Genomic DNA, 18,382 nt, shown 5'->3' with positions numbered 1-18,382 from the left:
GCAATTGAGAAAAAATATCGAACATCTAGTTCATTTCCATTCGTTTTTTTTTTCTCAATCACATGGTTTGGGTTAGTAACGACACTGCACTTCAAAGGGGCCTGGGCACGACACACATCACTTTACATGTTTGTTAGCAGAAAAATCCACAGAACGACGACCCACATAACTGCCTTATAAGGCTATGTTCAGACTACCGACGCAAAAGCCATATCATTACCTATGGACATAAAAAAACGGCGTGTAACGCAGTTCGCTTGGCTGGGACGTGAAATGATGTCATTCTTTAAAGTTATTACGGCAGTTGCGACAACAGCCTGAAGCTGGCCAAACGTTAAAAACGCAGACTTCATCTAGACGCGGACGTGCCAAACAACCATCCCATCACCGTATTCTGCGACAGGGGATAGGCTGCGAAGCTAAACTATCGTGATTGTCTTCATCGACGCGTCGACGATTAGCAGCAGAGCAAAGCTTTCGCTGTACGCCCATCACAACCGTCTGGACAAACAGGCACGCAGAAACTGGAATGTAACTCGCTCTGCATCACACCCACAAAACAAGCCGATCCCCCTCGAAGTCTCGTCGTCGTGGTCCGTACTGTCATGAGTTGACGTGCAACGCATGCATCTTATCGTCTCACAACGCGCGCGTTGGCGAGCAGGTGTGTGTTTGAAAGCTGCGCATACACTGCGCATGCGTTGTACTGTTCGTACGCACCGATTTTGTAGAGTAAACTTCACTTGCAACTTGCGGTCGTGCAAGGCATCTGTGTGTCTTCCTCTTTTTTTTTTTTCGCCCATTTATTTTAAGCGTTTGAAACGAACTTGCCCATCGCTCTTTGTTTGAAACTTGTATTCCACATTGTTCTCGGTTTAAGCCATGCGTTGTTTGGAACAATTCTGGGATGGCGGGTGGGCAATGAGATAAGGTTGTGCCAGTGGTCTTTGGTCAAACTAACATTGAAGGGCCATTCCTGTTTCATTCATGCAAATGATAACGTAAGCGCTCCCGAACTTTTTTTTTTTTTTTACCTTGAGCGATGTAATGTCAATCATCGCTCAAGGTAGCTATGATTGACACTAGCGCCTCAAAACATTTTAGTGTTTTTAAAGACGGATACCTCAGGGATCGCACTTATATTAAGAAAACATTTTAATGCTTTCAAGTACGCATAAGGCAGCGATAATATTTATATTTAAAAAGCCTATTCAAAAGAGAAGGCACAAACTTGTATCTTCCCAGTCTAAACTCACAACAAGAATTCCTGTCGCACGACAAAAAACTTTGTTGGGACAACAGAAGCCCTGTTGTTACAACAAAGCCATCTGTTGTTACGACACACATTTCTGTCGTAACGACAAAATCAATTTTCTCAACGACAAATATTCATGTAGTCACAACAGAACTGCCATTTACGATACTCTTCACAATTGCGAATAACATTCAAACCATGTGCAACAAGTGATGGGACATCAGGATCACGAGAAGACACAAATTCGGCACGACGAAATTTACAAAAAAAAAAAAAAACAGGATGGCAATACGACACACGACAGAACATCAGAATCACGATACGACAACACGACACGCAAAAAATGCGGCAATATACAAAGATTTTTCTTGTCGTCTTTTTCGACAGGGTTGCTTATTTTATGGGCTGTCGTTGCTAGGTGGTCAACGAACGCACGGCAGTTGGAAGAATTCCTATAAAGAGTTGCATAAATGCTATCGCATGTAAACCCTCTAAGCGAATCCAGGCGAAAGTTACGGGCGAAACGCCTATTTAGAGTGGAACTAAACCGGCGAGTGAGAGACCGCCAACTGCAAGGTCACACGGTCACACCACCGGTACAAAAATAAATCGGCAGCGCCTTAGTTTCGTGTAAGCTTCTGCCGGGGTGCGCCGGTCGCCAGGGTGCGCCAGCGGCGCGGAGATCGCGGAAATCGATGAGCCAAACTGTGCGCGGTCCGCCGACGACCACCTGGCATTTTACCACCACTTTGCAAAAAACATGCGGGGGCCGTCGCCTAGCATAAAATGCATAGAATATAGCGCCCACCTTTCAATTTGTCAGCCTGCTAGCGAGTAACCAAGAAACAGTGCACTTCCGCTGTTCCGAACGCTTCCCCGCGACTTTGTCAGATGTGCTCACAAGGACTCGAAAACGACATTTTAGATGCGACGGCATCTCATTCACTCGCCTTGTGCCTCCATACGGCGTTGTCGTTGTCCGTCCACACCCCTCCCCCATTCTCCTCGCCGCGCGAGCTGCGCTCTCCGCCGCTCACCCCCTCTCCTCTCCGATAGGGAACACTCTCTCGCGAGGGGCATTGGATTGGATTGGATTAAAGTGGATTGTGTTGCGCCATAGCCGCGCCACGTTGCGTCATAGCCGCGGCAGGGGGTTCGCGGCACGTTTCACGCGATGAGAGAATCAACCCAACGGAAACAACAACGGAACCCCCTATGCGTCGCATCACACAGGGGTTCCCGCGAGGGGAGGTGGGAGTAATTTTTTTGCCGGTATCGACACCAAGAGTTTCCCGGTGTCGACACCATAAGGTGAAGTACACCGTGTGATGAAGCAACGATATCGCCAGGTACCTAATCATCGCTGGTCTTTCGTACTATGAGGCAGTAAACACCGATAGGGCGGCTCCTCGGTGCGACTAAAGGCACATTCCCACTGGCGATTTACCTCGTCGGGCGACGGCGCGCGTCACGCGATGAGGCCTTGAGGTGGTGTTCGCACTTGCGATGAGCGATGATGCGACTGCGTTCAGCGCAGCTGCTTCCCGACTTGTACGACCCCGTTGGTGCGTCAACCATTCGCAGTCAAAGAAAATGATGTTACGCGACAAAAGCAGGTGGAAATCAAACTAAAACACATGCTACTAACCTGGAGCAATGCCGAAAACATTTGCGGGTTGCGGGAGGAGCAGAAAATAACAAACTCAAGAAGGCTCTTTTCAACATATTATTGCACGAAGAAATGCACACGCTTGCTTTTACGCCACAACACCCGCATCACGGCCCACAAATGTCGCTTCTTTTCACAGGCGCTAAGTTCTTACGCCACCGAACTCTACGCGTGTTTACCAGTCGCCGATAGAACGATGAGGCTGCAAGTCAACCTACCGTCTCGCTGTCCACCTAGCTCTATACGATGATTACTTGCTTTTACAATACATACACGCTTCTCCACACTGATGAGTTCCACGCTATTCGTTGATTAGTGCACGCGCACGCTGAAGCCACTGACCAAAGAACCGATGCACACGGGAAGTTGCTTGCCGGCCCGACCCGGCGGGTACAGCGATAGCGGGCCAGGCGCCTGGCCGCCTGGCCGAGCGAGCCAGCGGCGGTGGCGGCGGCGGCGGCGGCTTGTCCTGCGTCCTCGCCCGCCCGCCCGCAGCGTTTGCATACCGGATGTAAAGAAACGTTTCGTTTCCGGCTACGTCAGCCTACTCCGCGGTCATGATTGGCTTACCGGTATTGCGGGGCCGTCGCGCGACGAGGGAATTCGGACCGAGAGCGATCGGATCCGCCGTCGCAAAACGCCGAAAAGCGACGGCCGGCTCGTCGCTTTGCGACGTCGCTTTTCGTCGCGCGACGAGGCGCATCGCCAGTGGGAATGTGCCTTAACAGCCGCAGGCTAGGAAAGCTATTTACTGCCTTCAAAAGCTACCCCTTCTGCTTTTTCCGGCGTTTTTTTTTTCTTTTAATGCATAGAACACGCATGATCCGCGAGCGATAGCTGCGGTCTTGTTACAGCTCGCTACATGATAGCGATCGCGCAAGCGACGCCAAAACGCGATCCCAATTTTGTCGCAATGCGCCCATAAGGACTATCAAGTACACACGGCCGCAAAATCTCCTTATGCGTGCATTTGTCACAAAAACTGGAAACAAACGTATTTCAGTGAGCACAGGATCGAATTTTGACAGAATGCACTATGCTGCTGCTCCCCCTGCCTCTTGTTCTCATCCTATGACGAAAGTTGCGCCCCTTCCGGCTCTCTGAACAACTAGTCGCTCTGGCGATGGGCGAAGTTTTCAGGCGAGCCAAAAACGAGTGAAGCGACGAGACATTTCCTCCGCGGCGAAAAGTAGCTCTTGGCTCGTCGCGTCGCTCACCGTTTCACCTGCAAAATCGCTCCATGTGGTTAGCGCTACAGATCTGACCAGCCGCCCCGTGCTAGGCAGCAGAACGCCATAGCAACTGAGCCACTACGGAGGGTACGCAGGCTTACTGTCCCAGTAATGAATTCAATCTCGGATAAGGAAGAAAAATCCATGACACTTCTTCTCAAGGTCCGTTCCCACTTGGTGACGCAAGCGGCAAAAGCGAGCGATGCGGCTGGAGCGACGACCGCCAGCGAAGTGCTCATCACACTCACTCCCAAAGGTCAGAACTATGGTAAACAGGCCGTTGGATTTGCCGCCATTAAATTACGGAACGACTTGCCTAGTAATGCTAAAAGTGCCTTAACTCGGTCATTCCTTAACAATCGAAGTAAGTGCCTTAACAATCAATTCTGAGTTTCAGCTGAGTTTCTTTTTTCTTTTTCAGCTGAGTTTCTTTTTTTCGCTACTTTTCTTTTGACATACGTATTTGCTTTTTTTTTCTATATCTGACACACGTGTGCTCTTTTTGTGAACGAACTTATTCTGTGTGAGTTTTGTATCGTCTCGCAATAATTTTCGTATTCCTTTGTAGGTTCCTTCTGTTGTGATCACTGCTATGTATTACTGTTCATTTACAAGAGGTCCTACCGCTGTGCCACTTTTCGGTATCACCATGCACCGTACCTTTGTTATGTTACAATAAATTACAACTGAACTGAAACTTGCAGGCGACTTGGGTGACGACAGGGGGATTTTTTAGTTTTATTGTCGTTTCTCGATCGCAACGAGAGATTACGGCAGTTGCTGTTTCTGCATGGAGAGTTTCCAACACAATCGGTGGTCAGTTGGACATTTCATTCGGAGATTCACTTAGTTTCTGTCTTTCGCCATTATAGCGACTGCGTGCGATTGTGCAGACGTGGCTTTGAAACAAGCGTTGGCAAAAACGCTGGAAATGCGAACCTGCCACTCCAAGTTGGCGTTTTAAGTCCGTCTCATTGCAACTTGAGCGATGTTGGTCGACTAGAGAAGCCGGAATGACTCGAATTTTGTCGCTCGCACCGCAAGTGTGAATAAGTCCCAATTATCCGATGCCCTATAAATACAGCCAGACAGAGAATGAACCCGACACAGCCACTCTAGTGCCCAGAAAAGAATTTAAAAAATAAAATAAACTGACATCCTCCACGTCTGCGTGCACGCGTAAAGACAGCAAATAACCTTCCGTCTAGAACAAACATATGAGGAGCGTACCTAAAAACAGTTAAAAGGTACTGGGCATCGGTATAATCTACAATGCCCATAATGCAATTTTATGGAAGTGCAATGCTTGCTCTCTTCACAAATACTAACCGCATGAGAACCTTGTGCATGCATCGCAGGCATTTCTTGTGCTCGGAATATTTAGTGAAGCGCGCATTTGAGGGCATTATTACGTGCTGCTTACATATAAACGTGACCGCGACCTCCAACAAGGCCCTTTGAAAGAAATGAAAACTACATAAAAAATTCGCATCCCCCATGCAATGCAAAATCGTGTACACTATTTATGAGCCCTTTTCAACTATACGCATACACGAAAGCGCTTGAGAAATCTGTATCAAAGTCTGCGGCCACGATCCCCACACACGAGCATCCAGACCACATTCGCAATTCGGTGCGTCTGCTGCAAGCGCCACAAGCATGGAGGTCTCGCGCCGCGGCGCCGTACTGCCGCCAAGCGGTTAAAGGCCCCAACCCATACTACCTATAGCAGAATTTCACGTGGCACCCCGTGGCGGGTATCGAGTGGACGCCAGGGGTGCGCGCCTGACACGTGACAGCAGACGAATCGCACTGTGCTATCTGCGCCGCCACGGGCGACCTAGCTACTATCCGAGTCGTACCACGGCCGGGCTAAAGGAGCGGCGGGCGCGCACACGCGCCCGCCGCGCCCGCCGCTCCTCCAGTCCGGCCGTGGTCGTACAGCAGCACAAGGCGACAATTTACGCTTATCAGCCGAACGCCATCCACGTGATAGAGGAGCAACGGCCACAACGCACTCTCAGGGACGGCTACAAACGGAACACGATGGCAATATAAATCACATTTGCGTTGCTAGTTTTAACGTAGTTTTACTAACGGCATAAATCCAATGGAAAAAAAAAGTTTTGCCCTCTTAGGGCACCTTCATCAGCATAAAACTCGCTGCATCAGCCTAAACAGCAAGAAAAGCCAGTTTAGCTGAACTGCATAATAACGAACGATTAGTGCAGGGCCTATGCGACTACCTATACCCATAACTCTTCGTAACAGCTATTAACCAGTAGCACGTACAGCAACTTTCTTGTGATGGCACATTTGCCCATATGACATAACTTAAAACTTAAAAACACCATAGTGGTGGCCGTCGCAATGCAAGTTCGTATTACGTTTCGTCCCTTAATCCGGGAATTACTCCCCTCCCCCGTCTGCCAGTTTACAAAACTTCGAACGTCGCTTGGGCGCCACATGTGGCGCCACACGAAATGCAGTTTCCCTAAAGTTCCACCCTCCGCTGCAACCCTGTTTTCGTGCTGCGTTTATTGCTGACAGAGCAGTCGCATGAGGACACCGTTCGGACGGTTGGGGTGAAATGACATTCACTTTTTCGTACGCAACAGCGCTGTTTAAGGTAAACCATTCTACTATTGCCAGCTCAAACGACGTCACATAGCCGACGAATGATAAAACGACACAGAAGCTCGGAATTAACTCAGAATTATCGCCAAAAACTTCGAAAACTCCCGCTCGGAGACCTTCCCTCCTGATTCAAACGAAACTTTCTCAGAGGCAGCAGACTCGGAAAGCGAGAAGGATCCGGTTTGCTCGGGCAGTTCGACTCACCGTCACGAGATGGCGTCACAGGCGTCGCCTCGGGAGCATGTCGTCATCGGCTCGGGCGAGCGCGTCAGCTGTTTTTTCCGCGATCGCAGCCTCCTTACGACGCAAGGCTACGGTGGCTTTTTCCGTTAAAGTGGGGCGCTGGCGACCACTAACGTACGTTGTGAGTTCAATAGGTCAACAAACTGGCCGCGGAGGCGGAGGAGACAGCGGTACACGCGAACACACTTCACACCCAAAAGGCTACCGGCGCACTACAATGGCCGCCATGCTTACTGAATCCCGACTAAATGAACCACGTGTAGGGGCCTCCTCCTCGCCGGCTTCCTCGCTTGGCCTGGACGCGGTCGCACTATTTTCTTCCGCGTAAGCGCTCTCCTGCCGGATACCCTGGCGGCGCGCTGGTGGTCTCGTGACATGCGTAGTACCCGTGTGCCTCAAAAAATAACCGCCCTAATAGTAAAATTACGCGCTTAGAATCACCTGCAGTGCTTCCCCAACGGCCACGTAACGAATCGTAAGCTCGCCAATGTAGGCTTTCGACAGCGTGGCAAATTTCGACGTAAATACAACGGGATGGTTACTATCACGAACATCAGTAAAGGGGCTTGGGTTTAAGGGGTGGTCTACGTCAGGGAAGGGACTTCGGACTCCGGGGTGGTGTAGCTAAGCTACCCGCTGAAATTACAGAATATGCAGCATGAGGGGCTGCACGGAGTTTAATGCCACGGTAGCCAAACGTGAAGCATCCAGGAAAATGCGAGGCTTTATAAGTCACCTTTCGACGACAGTACTCCACAAAACAAACATGTACAATCCATTTTCACAAGAGCACACACATCAGTGTTCGTGAGTCACTTGCGTAAACCAAATTCCCCAATATCATTACGTGATTGCAGGAATCTGAAAGTTCCCGCAAGTTATGAGCAGAAGAATGCCGTTTACGGGTTTCGTGGAAAAGGTTTCGGCAAACACTTAACACATGACTAAGCTAACGTACGATAAGCTGAAGGCCAAAACTGCGTTTATTTCCTAGTTTAACGTAAACCGTTCGGCCTGCGGAGATGGTTAACGAAAGCACGGGGCAGGATCCCTGAAGAAAATCAACCAAAAATTTTGCACCGTGTCTACTTGCTTCGCAGGAAGTTACGCCCAGAGACGACAGCATTTTTTCTGCCCCCGGCACGCATCGCCCCTCCTAGTAGTAGAAAACTTTATTATAAAGTCGGACTATTTAGCTCTCAGAGGGTGGTGCCCGTAGTCCAGGGCCCCATTTGCTGCTGCGATCCGTCTTGCCCGGTCGATCAGTCCGCGCTGGTCGTCCCAAGGCTGAGCTGGAAAGAGCGGCTTCCCATCCGGAGGGAAGGGGCTGGGTATAGACAATCCGCCTCTTTCATTGCGGTGTGCTGCCACCTAGCGTGCCTAGCGGAAGTTGAAGTCGTAGGGTTTGCCGGCGTTTCCTCCGGCTGCGTTCTCGTTGTATGCACGGCAATCCCACATTACGGCGAGGAGCAGCCGAAGTTTTTCTTCTGTGTTGGTGTTTTAACGCCTTAAGACGACAGCCCCTGGTCATCACATAATACCAGGCGGCTTCTTATCACTGAATGAGGGCTGGCAGAGAAATCTCGGACAGATCCGTGTGCCGTCCGAGTGGCAGCTCGAGCAGTACTTGGAGTCGTCTGCCATGAAGTGCGATCGCCAGTTCAACAAAGGCCGGCAGTTCGCAAAATGCCTTTAAGCGCTGGACACATGTACGATTGGTACACGCGATTCGCATGCGACTGATCGTTACGACTGTCGCCACTAGTTGTACGCGTGAATTTGAGACGGCCCGATGCGCGCATGAGATGCGTCGTCGGCGTCGCTCCGCCCACAGTTTTTGCACCATGGTCAACTACGACGATCGCTGAGCTGAATTTGTAGATTCTGCGCGTTTGTTCGCAAGAAATGGATAAAGCAAGCAATCGTGAAGCGTTTTCTGCCATCGGAAACAGTCCGCGCACACGCCGGCCGCGCCTGCCAGCTCGGCACACTCAGCGGCTCGAACCGGCGCAGACCACGGTAGCAACCGCGCTTGTCGCTGCTCTTCTGAATCAATCTGATCGCTAAAAAGTTCCACATGCGAGAAAGTAGGTGTTAGTGTGGTGAAAAATTGTGCTAGGGATTGTTGTCAGGGCTTATTTTAAAAGCGGCGATCAGATATATCTGCCGCGATGCAAGCCTACGCTGACCGCTCGCCGCGGCGCGCGGTGCGCCGAGCAGCCGAGAGATGGCGATACCTGCGCGGAAGCATCGAAACAGGCTACGCAGATGTCTTGGTCACCGATCGCTCAAACGGCAGTTATAACTTAGAGTTCCACATGCGAGAAAGGGTATGATAGTGTAGTGAAAAGTTGTGTTGCGGATTGTCATTCGCTGTTGCACAGATAGCAGCGATCAAATATCCGCCAGGATGCTAAGCCTACAGTTCCCATCACCCGAGCCGACGCGAGCGACGCAAGCCGCCGTAGCCGATCGCGTGCGGCCGACGGGAAGCGATAGAAGCCGGCACCGTTCCCTTTTCGGCACTCCGAGTTACAGCGGAACGCAGCACAAGTTGTGGGCATTGTTCCGCGCACAACGAGCGCACGCAAAAAATCAAACGATGTAAATACAACCACGACCCCTTCCCGCTTGTGCGGGAGCTGTGGGGAATGTCGTCTGCTGCCCCTACTGGACTGCTTAGGGACTTGGCCGCTAGGGGATTGCGCATGCGCAGTGGGGTTGTGAAAGAGGCGGATTGGGTCGGGGGTTTGGGGCATTCCCATGTGGGTCGGGTGTCCTCAGCAGGATAAGCATCCTATTCCTGCTCCTCAAACACCACTCCTCGTCGTCTTTCCTTCATTGTGTCACCATCCTTTTTCCCTCATATCTCCCCTATCCCCCTCACTACCCTCACTCATAACCAACATTCCCTTACCCTCCAGCCACCACTCCCTACGAATTTTCTTCATCTCATGTTCGTCCACGCCGGTATCGCACGTGGTATGAGAGAATTTTAGCATAGCGGGTACCGTTCGCTAACGCTACGGCGACGGGTAGCGCGGCCCGACTGGACACGTGCAAATTCGTTTCGGTGGGTGGATTAGTTCCGCGGGCCGGCTTTCGCCATGCATTCCCTCTGTTGCCATGTTGCCCCTCAGCGGAGGGGGCAACCTCCTCGCACTCTCCGCGCGCGCATGCGCAGTCTGGCCGTGGTAACCCACCTCCTTAGCGTGATTCTATTCCATTGGGAGAGCAGGAGCACTCAAAAGCACTCTGAAAGTGCTCTCTCCTGAGCAGGCGTGTTTCAGTGGTCGAACAGAAGTAGGAGCACTGTCATCCAGTGGTAGAGCAAGATCACTTTCGCTGCTGCGAGAGCAGTCGGGACTAGAGCACTGCACGGGCCTGATTTTAAGGGCCAAGCCCGGTCGGAGCCCGCTTCGCGAAGCCCGAGCCCGGTCCGGGCCCGAGCATTCATAAGTGAGCCTGGCCTGAGCCCAGCCCGGGCCTGCCATCTCAAGCCCAGGCCTGGCACGGCACGGTAATTTATTTTTTGGCCTAGGGAGGGCCTGCGCGTGTGTGACCAGGCCCGGTCTTTGACAGTGAAGAAAGTTTGTTTATTATATTCCGGGCGATCAGACGGAGCATCTAGTCTGTACAAGCACGTCATGAACTGAACGCAAAAAATGAGGGCTTAAAATTGCACGTAGTTTAGCTTTCACCGTCTGCAGTTCACGCCACATCGGCGTAATAATAGCTCGTATTCGTAGACAAGAGGCACCATCACCTTCCATTACCAGACTCTTGGCAACTTCACGTGGTTGTCTCGGACACAAGTTGGTATTGCTGAATTTTTTTGATACACATTTGAATCAACAAGTATGTACGCGCGTTGAAATACTTCACCTGCAGTGGTTGTTACGCGGTGGTGTTTCTCTGGCACGAGTGTTTGACTCCCGGCCACGGCAGCCGCATTTTGAGTGGTGCGACATCTAAAACGCACGCTTACATACATAGACATAGGTGCACAGCTCCAGGATATCTGAATGATTTCCTTCCCCTCTTGGGCATTCCCTGTAATCGTATCTTTGGCATGTTATACACCAAAATATAAAATCTTGATGCAGTACAAAAATGTCATTAAAATTGCAGTACAGTGACCATCAGACCTAGCAAAACAGGTTTTTAAAACAATGCGTAGAACTAACAGCAAGAAGCGCGCAAAAATAAACCAAGAACATTCATTTTGATGCTCTTTCCTATACTTCACGTCGGACCTATTAATTCGGGCTTATGAATCACGTCGGGCCTACGAATTCAAGCCCGAACCCGGCCCGGGCCCACGGCGTCGAGCCGGAGCCCGGCCCGGGCCCGCGGCATTGAGTCCGGGCCCGGCCCGGGCCCACCGAAAATCGACTTCGGGCGGCCCGGCCCGGCCCGCGGGCCGGGTCGGGCCCGAGCTTTCGGGCCGGCCCGGGCCCGTGCAGTGCTCTAGTGGGGACTCGGGAGCAGTCCGATCTGCTCCCGCTTGAAAAGAGGAGTAAGCACAGTACGAAGAAATTCACATGACATTTAACGTCATATCCTCTGCTTTTTGCGTGCGTGCGTGCGTGCGTGCGTGTGCGTGTGTGTGTTTCTTTGGTCCCGCGAATTGTCGCAGCGCGGCCCGGAGAGCGCGGCAGTGTCCATCGTGCATTTGCAACTTCGCGGAATGGACAGCGAGCCCTACAAGCATGCGAGTACTTCCTACCGCCGCACGCGGTTTGCCCGGCTTTGCTTACCGGCACCGTGAGAGCAACCCATGGCGACGCCGCCGCGTCGCCATGGGTTGCTCTCACGGTGCCGTTCAGTAAACAAACCCAGTGAAGGAGCTTCCCACTTTGGTTGTACGTTATTTAACGATTCTGCGTGGGGCGGGGGCGTATCTTCTACCGAAATATTCGTTATAAGTACTCAAAAACGCTTGAGGCAGAAGAGGAAAAACAAAACAAACAAACAAAAAAAAAGAACGGCGCCGGGGAGATTCGAAGCAGCGACTGCAAGAACAAGTAGCCGGCAGTTTAACCCCTACTACACCCCGAGTGATGGCGCATTTGTGCAAAATACAACCTCTCAATACGGCTGGCTGTTACTTCTTTTTTCGTATTTGAGAGGCCGTCGTAGTGATACCGCCTGTTCCTCACTCGCCGATCTTGCAGACGGGCCTCATATTGCTACTACTACAAGTAATGTGGCCGGATCGCCCTTATTTAACCTGATAAGTGCTATCGTGCATGCCCATCTCAGCGGCACAAACCGCGACAGTCGGCTCGGGACCGTTTTCTCCCCTCGCCAGTTTTTTCCTCTCCCACCTCCTCTCCGGGAGCGTGCCGCATTCCAATGGCAGGTGCAGTGGCACTGCTCCCGCGTGCTCCCAAGTGTTCCGCCCCATACCCCTCACTGCACGACGCCACTGCTCCTGTTCTCTCAATGGCATTCGCAATAAAACTCTCCCATTAGGCAGTTTTAGCACAGCGGCTAGCGCACGATACGCTACGTGGGCGGGTACCCGACTAGGCAGGTGCACGTTCGTTCCGCGGAGCGAGCGGCCCAGCCCGCGCATTCGTTCCGGTGAGGTGTGGCCCCCCTGGCCGTGACCGTGCGCGCATGCGTAGTCGGATCCCGCAACCCGCCTAGCGCAGAATACGCTTGCCGATATGCTAAAATTCTCCATTAACGTGTAGCAGCGGCCTACCCTGCCCTTTCCCGGCGCGTGCTGACTCCCCTTCCTCGGTACCCACCACCGACCCTCCCCCCACACCACTGTTTTCCTTTTCTATCGCGCGATCCCGGGCTCACGCTTCCCGCCCCGTGCCTCCCACTCCGATTTTCTGTGCGATTCTGTGAACCTCATCAACGATTTTTTTTTAATGCGAATGCATTTATTAGCCGGGGGTTGTCTTGCGTCCATCGAGCGGCGTGCGCCTGCATTCCTCCAGCGCGAGCGCACATGAGCGCGCGCCTCGTAGTTCTGCCTTCGTCGTCGTCGTCGTCGTAAATGCGAATGCATTTATTAGTCGGGAGTTGTCGTGCTCCGTCGGCGTGCGCCCGCAGGTGTTCTCTCCGCGCTCAATGCCGAACGCATGCGCTTGAAGCGAGCTGTACTAGTTTGCTCGAAGCGGCAAGGACGGCGAGTACTGCGGTGTTAAGCCGCGAATATACTCCGACTTTCCCGGCGCACGGGCGCGCGGCCGTGCGGTCGGCGACGTCACGTCTGCTAGACTACGCCAGCAGAAATTTCTACCAGCGTTGCCAGATTGAAAATACCCATCGACACCATCTCCTGGCCCAAATTTCACCAGATTTCACCAGCACTAAATACAGCCACTATTACATTGTTTTGGATCTTTCACGTCTTCTGTGCATACAATTCTCAAAAACACAGCCTTTTGATATGGCGTTTTGGTTGCTTATGGCAATCCATCCAGCCTACCCAGGGGGTGATTTGATCATCTCATAATTAAAAATCGAAGAGTGTTACTCAGTTACCTATATTATTAAATTGGCAAAGTAGTTTCAAAAGAAGTGAAATATTACTTCGTATTCATATACATCGCAGTACCTGTCTAAGGAACCCTTATTCCATGTTCTATGGGCACGCTCGCAGAGCAGGTTACTGCGCATCCAATTCAGTTGTCGCTATGCTTTTTCACTTATATTTAAACACAAGACCTGGTACAACGTAAATTTCTCTTTAGTTAGTATGTGAGGATTTAACATTGCACTATTTTATTATAATAAACATGCCATACAAAACTTATGTAGCTGTAACCATTTAGAGAGGGAACCTCAGGACGCTTGTGGGTGCACGCCCTCCGTTAAAAAATTCGGAGGTTGTGGTTCATTGTGGTGTATTTGAAATACAAAATGCACCATTTGAGCTTTCGTTACTTTCAAGCAGTATAGTGAAAACCCAATATACTTATCAAGCACATTAGAACACGCATGCTCAGACAGTCCAGCGGCTTTTAATGTTTATATGCTGAAAAAGCTTTCATTCAAGAAATAAAACAGTCTAGTTTAGAGAAACAACACGCTTTTTTCACCAGTTTTCACCAGATATTGTCTGGTGTAGCCGTATTGGTACCTCAACACCAGCAGCCCCCCAATTGCACCAGATTTTCACAATCTGGTGCCGTATTTCACCATCTGGCAACGCTGATTTCTACCAGTGTACACTCCAGCTTTGCCGACGTAGCGCAGCCAGCGTAGCTTCCGGCTGGCGCATGCGCAGATGGTTTTGCGATTAGTGCGCCAGCTGTCGTGGAATGCGCGAAACGCTCGGCCTAGAACAGAGGCGCGCATTTTTTTTTTTTTTTTGTGCCTCCGTTAACCCGGCCGTGTGCCGCGCTTTTGCAACAGTGCGCCTTGAGTTCCATTGTTTGAACCTTTCTCCGTGTCTTTTTTCTGTCTGTCCGTGTATTTTCGCTTACTTGTGTCCTGACCATGGCTTGGGCGTACCCTGCGTGCCATAAATTGGCCCTGGCATTACTGGTTCGTCGGCTGCGGCGTAAGCGGAAGCGGTCGATGTATATCCGCGAAATATTTGACCAACGCCACATGTAAGCTCCATTCGATTCAGAAGGGGTGCACGGCACCGTTACAGAGGAAGTTCTGTGGTGCCGGTGCAGTGCAGCAGCGTGGTTCCGCGGTGCCGTGCATCACGGTTGCACCGTCAGTAGCGCCCCTGCGTGTTTACAATCGAGCGAGGTGCAGGCATAGTCGTCTGCTAATCATCCTCGGCTGTCGTCCTCTACAACTGGATGTTTACGGCCATCTGGGTTGCGTCGTACTCATCAGCGGCGACACTAAGTTCGTCCTGCGTATCTTCGAGCTCGACGGACATTTCCACACGGTCGCCGCAACCGCCCGTAGCCGCCTGCCAACCCGCTACGCCCCAACGCTCACGGCACCGAATCGCTGCACCTCCTCCGTAGCAGGTGCAGCGGTTCTCTGCACCGCGGCGGCACCGCTGCAGCACGAACGACGCGGTGCAAGGCACCATTCCTGCAGCGGCGAATCGAGCGCTTTGGTGCAGCGCACTGTGCAACGGTGCAGGCGTTGCAGGGAATCCCGTCTGAATCGAATGGAGCTATAGTCGCGGTAGCCAATCCGTTTTGTCATAAACACAGGGGTGCCGCCGTATGGCTTCGATAAGGGACTCCACCACGGCATTGGAGACGTCGCTATGGTTCGAAGCTTCCATTGCGCACTTGTCGAGCGGTCGGGCACAACCAAAAAGAGCGCGCCGAGAGAACCGTCGAGCAAACGGACGCGCGCTGGCGCTGTACGGGTGGTCCGGACGGGTTGGCGAGGTGCATGGCGGGATACGGAGCCGCCGGCGGCCCGACGCAGCCCGACGTTTCCCGCGTGGAATAGAGACATGTCCTATCCCGACGCCCGTGCCGCGGAACCGCGCCGAACTCCGTCCGACACGCCGGCGGTTATCTGACGTCGGAGTGTAGAGGGACCGGCATTCGCCGACGTAGCGTAACCGTGCCGCGCGCGTGCGCGCGCCTACGACACGTCGGAGTATAAACGCGCCTTAAAGGCGCGTTTATACTCGTGTATGGGAACTTGACGTGTATGGGAACGTGTATGGGAACTTGATATCGCACGCCGTTGCCACGTGCCCGGTTGAGACACGTCTCCGTACAAGGACTTGTACACCCTTGCCTACACCGGAGACGGAGTCTTTGTGGTGACCGTGTACCTCGCGCCCAACCTCGCTCGAGACGCCGTTGCCGCGCAGCTGGACGCGGCTATGGAAAGTGTGCGCGTGCGCTCCAAACCCTCTGACCCCATAGTCTTGGCTGGCAACTTCAACGTTGACGTGCGCAAGAAGAGTGGCGAGTGGCTGGTCGTGTACATGCAGACCAGGCACTCTATGCATTGTCTCTCTGCCGGCTTCGATACGTGCCCCACTACCATTCACGGGAGTTGCATTGATCTGGTCTTTACGCGAAACTGTGACGCGCGTATGCTTCTGAAAGACCCTTTGACCGTGCACTTTAGCGATCACAAGGCAGTGATTGTGGCCGTCAGGTACAACGATAACACAAACAGGTGCTGATGAATAAATGATTACGTTCACACTCTCGTCATTATTTACGCCATTACTCGCAACACACTCATCGGTGCACCCAATGCATTCGCATTTCTGCACGATTCCCTTCGGGGAGGTGCGGGGGAATTTTTTTTTTTGTACCTCACGCGTTTAACAAAACAAAGGGAACCGAGACTTTCGCCCTTCAACATTTTAACGTTTTTGCCCAGCCAAAGAAATACGCCTTCCTTTAATAGCTCTGCAAAAAGGGAAGAAATATACTGTACGGGCACATATTAAAAATACACATACACGAGTGAAAGCTCCCCGTTTATTACACGACAGCTCAAGGAACTCGAAGATCTTCCATCATGGTTGAAACGTAACAGGCGACAGCTTTTTCTACCGAGTCCTTCGAGAATGATTCATCCTACTTCCTTTTGTTACAGCAGAATGCCACAAGAGCGACTTGAATGCAAAAGTGCAGGAGATCGAAAAGCGTACGCAACAAATTAAATACAGTTTGCACGATGAAGCATGATGGTTTTGGAGAGGAGACAACACCAGGAGGGGCATGAGAATAACATAACGTAAACATAAAATAACATAAAAATTGCATAGACGAAATCAAGGAGTCCGGGAAAATTGCAGCAAGAAATGAAACAAGGAAAACAAGCTAACGGGAGTACACAAAGAGAAAGATCCTTGCGCGACGCTTTGTGAGAAAGGACCACCACGGAATGACTCGCTCTCCCTAAAGCGAATGAACCACACACGCTTCACTGAGTACTCATTAATCCTCGGCCCTCTTTTACTGCTTTTTTTTTTTTTTTCAGTGGCTGTTACAGGTATATTTGCGCCTTGTAGTTGCTTTGGGGTAAACGAAAAGGCACGGGCACGTGTTGGAGGAAAAGACTTGCGAGAAGGGATCGAGGCAAGTCGGTATTCGGTTTAAAGGGCGCTTCGGCAGTGATTTACCTAAAGCACCCTAGTCTCCGTCTGTTACCGGTTGGGACGGTTAGTAGGGCGGCAACGGGTGCAAAATGTGGGCGAGCGTATGTTGGATCGCCCATTTAGGGGAGGTCGATTGGCCGTGATCGAGCCAAGAAGGGGGAAGATCGAGTGGCCGTGGTTGGACAAACATGTAAAAAACCTCGCTCTGGACGGCGCTGGCACGGCCGCTGGATAGAGCGCACGTCAGTGCGCCTTTCATCCAGCGGCCGTGGCGATGGTGTCTTCTGCCGTGCCCTAGCTCATTGGCGTTTGTTAACTGCTGTGAACTCCAGGTTAAAGCTTCCTATGTGACTGCAAGAAGTCTAGAGGGCTCCTTAGCCGTAGCCAACAGCCGTCCCCCTCGCTCATATCTCTCCTTTTTCTCCAGGGACTAAATGTGAAACCACGCGAGTATCGGTACGGTACACGCCCTAAACCAGAGCCAACTCTGCCACGCTTCTATGAACAGCGGCTGAAAGTGTTTAGGAAGCAACCCACTGATTCAAATGCTGTCGACATTCATCGATAAATTTCGAAAAAAGCTTGTTTTCTTTTTCTTTCTCAGCGTTAAAACAGAGCAGACGCAGCATGCTGTATTCTGCTACTTGCGGAGTGAAATATAGAGCTGAGGTTCAAAAACTAAGATGCGGTCACAGCACCAAAAATAATCAAACGAGACATGTCCCCGCGACCGTACAATTCCGGCACACAACATGAGTTACGAGGGGACTACAAACGGGTGCGTAAATGACAGCCCCCTAGCAGTTTTGTCTTCATCATCAACCACATTTGACACAGAAACGCAATTGCTGAGCAAGTCCAAACCCACACACCCTGACGACGCTCACGTTTGTTAAATACGAACTGTTGCCTTAGTTCTGTAGCAGAGACCAGATGTTGTCGGCGCATGATATCTGGGACACACCGCATGACACATGCCTTATACGCTAAAGCACGCTCATTGCCACATCAAATGCTTTACTTGGTGCTCCATAGATGCGTTGATAAATTTGCCACCGAGCCAGTGATAACTTGCCAGTTATCACTAACATATAAAGGAAACGATTACAAAACATACTAAACTTAGCGTAGCTGACTTAGTGGCTCTAACATAACTGAAAAAGGACCGACCCATTTTAAGGAACAAATAACCAGACAGCACTGAACAAGAAAAAAAAAAAAAGAACGCATCCAACGTTAAGGGATATATCCCAAGACAAACTGAACAAGAAAAAGAAAACGGTGCAGACTAACTTGAATACAGACACTAAAGTTAAGCCAAGGTAAAC

At 51.3% G+C, this 18,382-nt stretch overlaps 1 protein-coding gene across 11 annotated transcripts in view; it reads right to left on the bottom strand.

The window, feature by feature from the left end:
- Egg (SET domain bifurcated histone lysine methyltransferase eggless) overlaps positions 1 to 18,382 on the bottom strand; it is a 206,926-nt gene that overhangs the window by 48,329 nt on the left and 140,215 nt on the right. Inside the window, exon 1 of one of the 11 annotated variants that reach the window (XM_077703721.1) lies at positions 6,998 to 7,243. The exons of the other annotated variants lie outside the window; for them this stretch is intronic. The gene's annotated coding sequence lies outside the window, so the exon portion shown is untranslated. Of the gene's footprint in view, positions 1 to 6,997; positions 7,244 to 18,382 lie in introns of those variants that run through there. 11 annotated transcript variants of the gene reach the window in all.

The sequence above is a fragment of the Haemaphysalis longicornis genome, unplaced genomic scaffold, assembly GCF_048455015.1.
Source record: "Haemaphysalis longicornis isolate Haplotype H1 unplaced genomic scaffold, Haemaphysalis longicornis Haplotype H1 scaffold_3, whole genome shotgun sequence".
NCBI lineage: Eukaryota > Metazoa > Arthropoda > Arachnida > Ixodida > Ixodidae > Haemaphysalis > Haemaphysalis longicornis.
The sequence above is the reverse complement of the archived record's forward strand: the minus strand, read 5'-3'. Positions and strand labels throughout refer to the sequence as shown.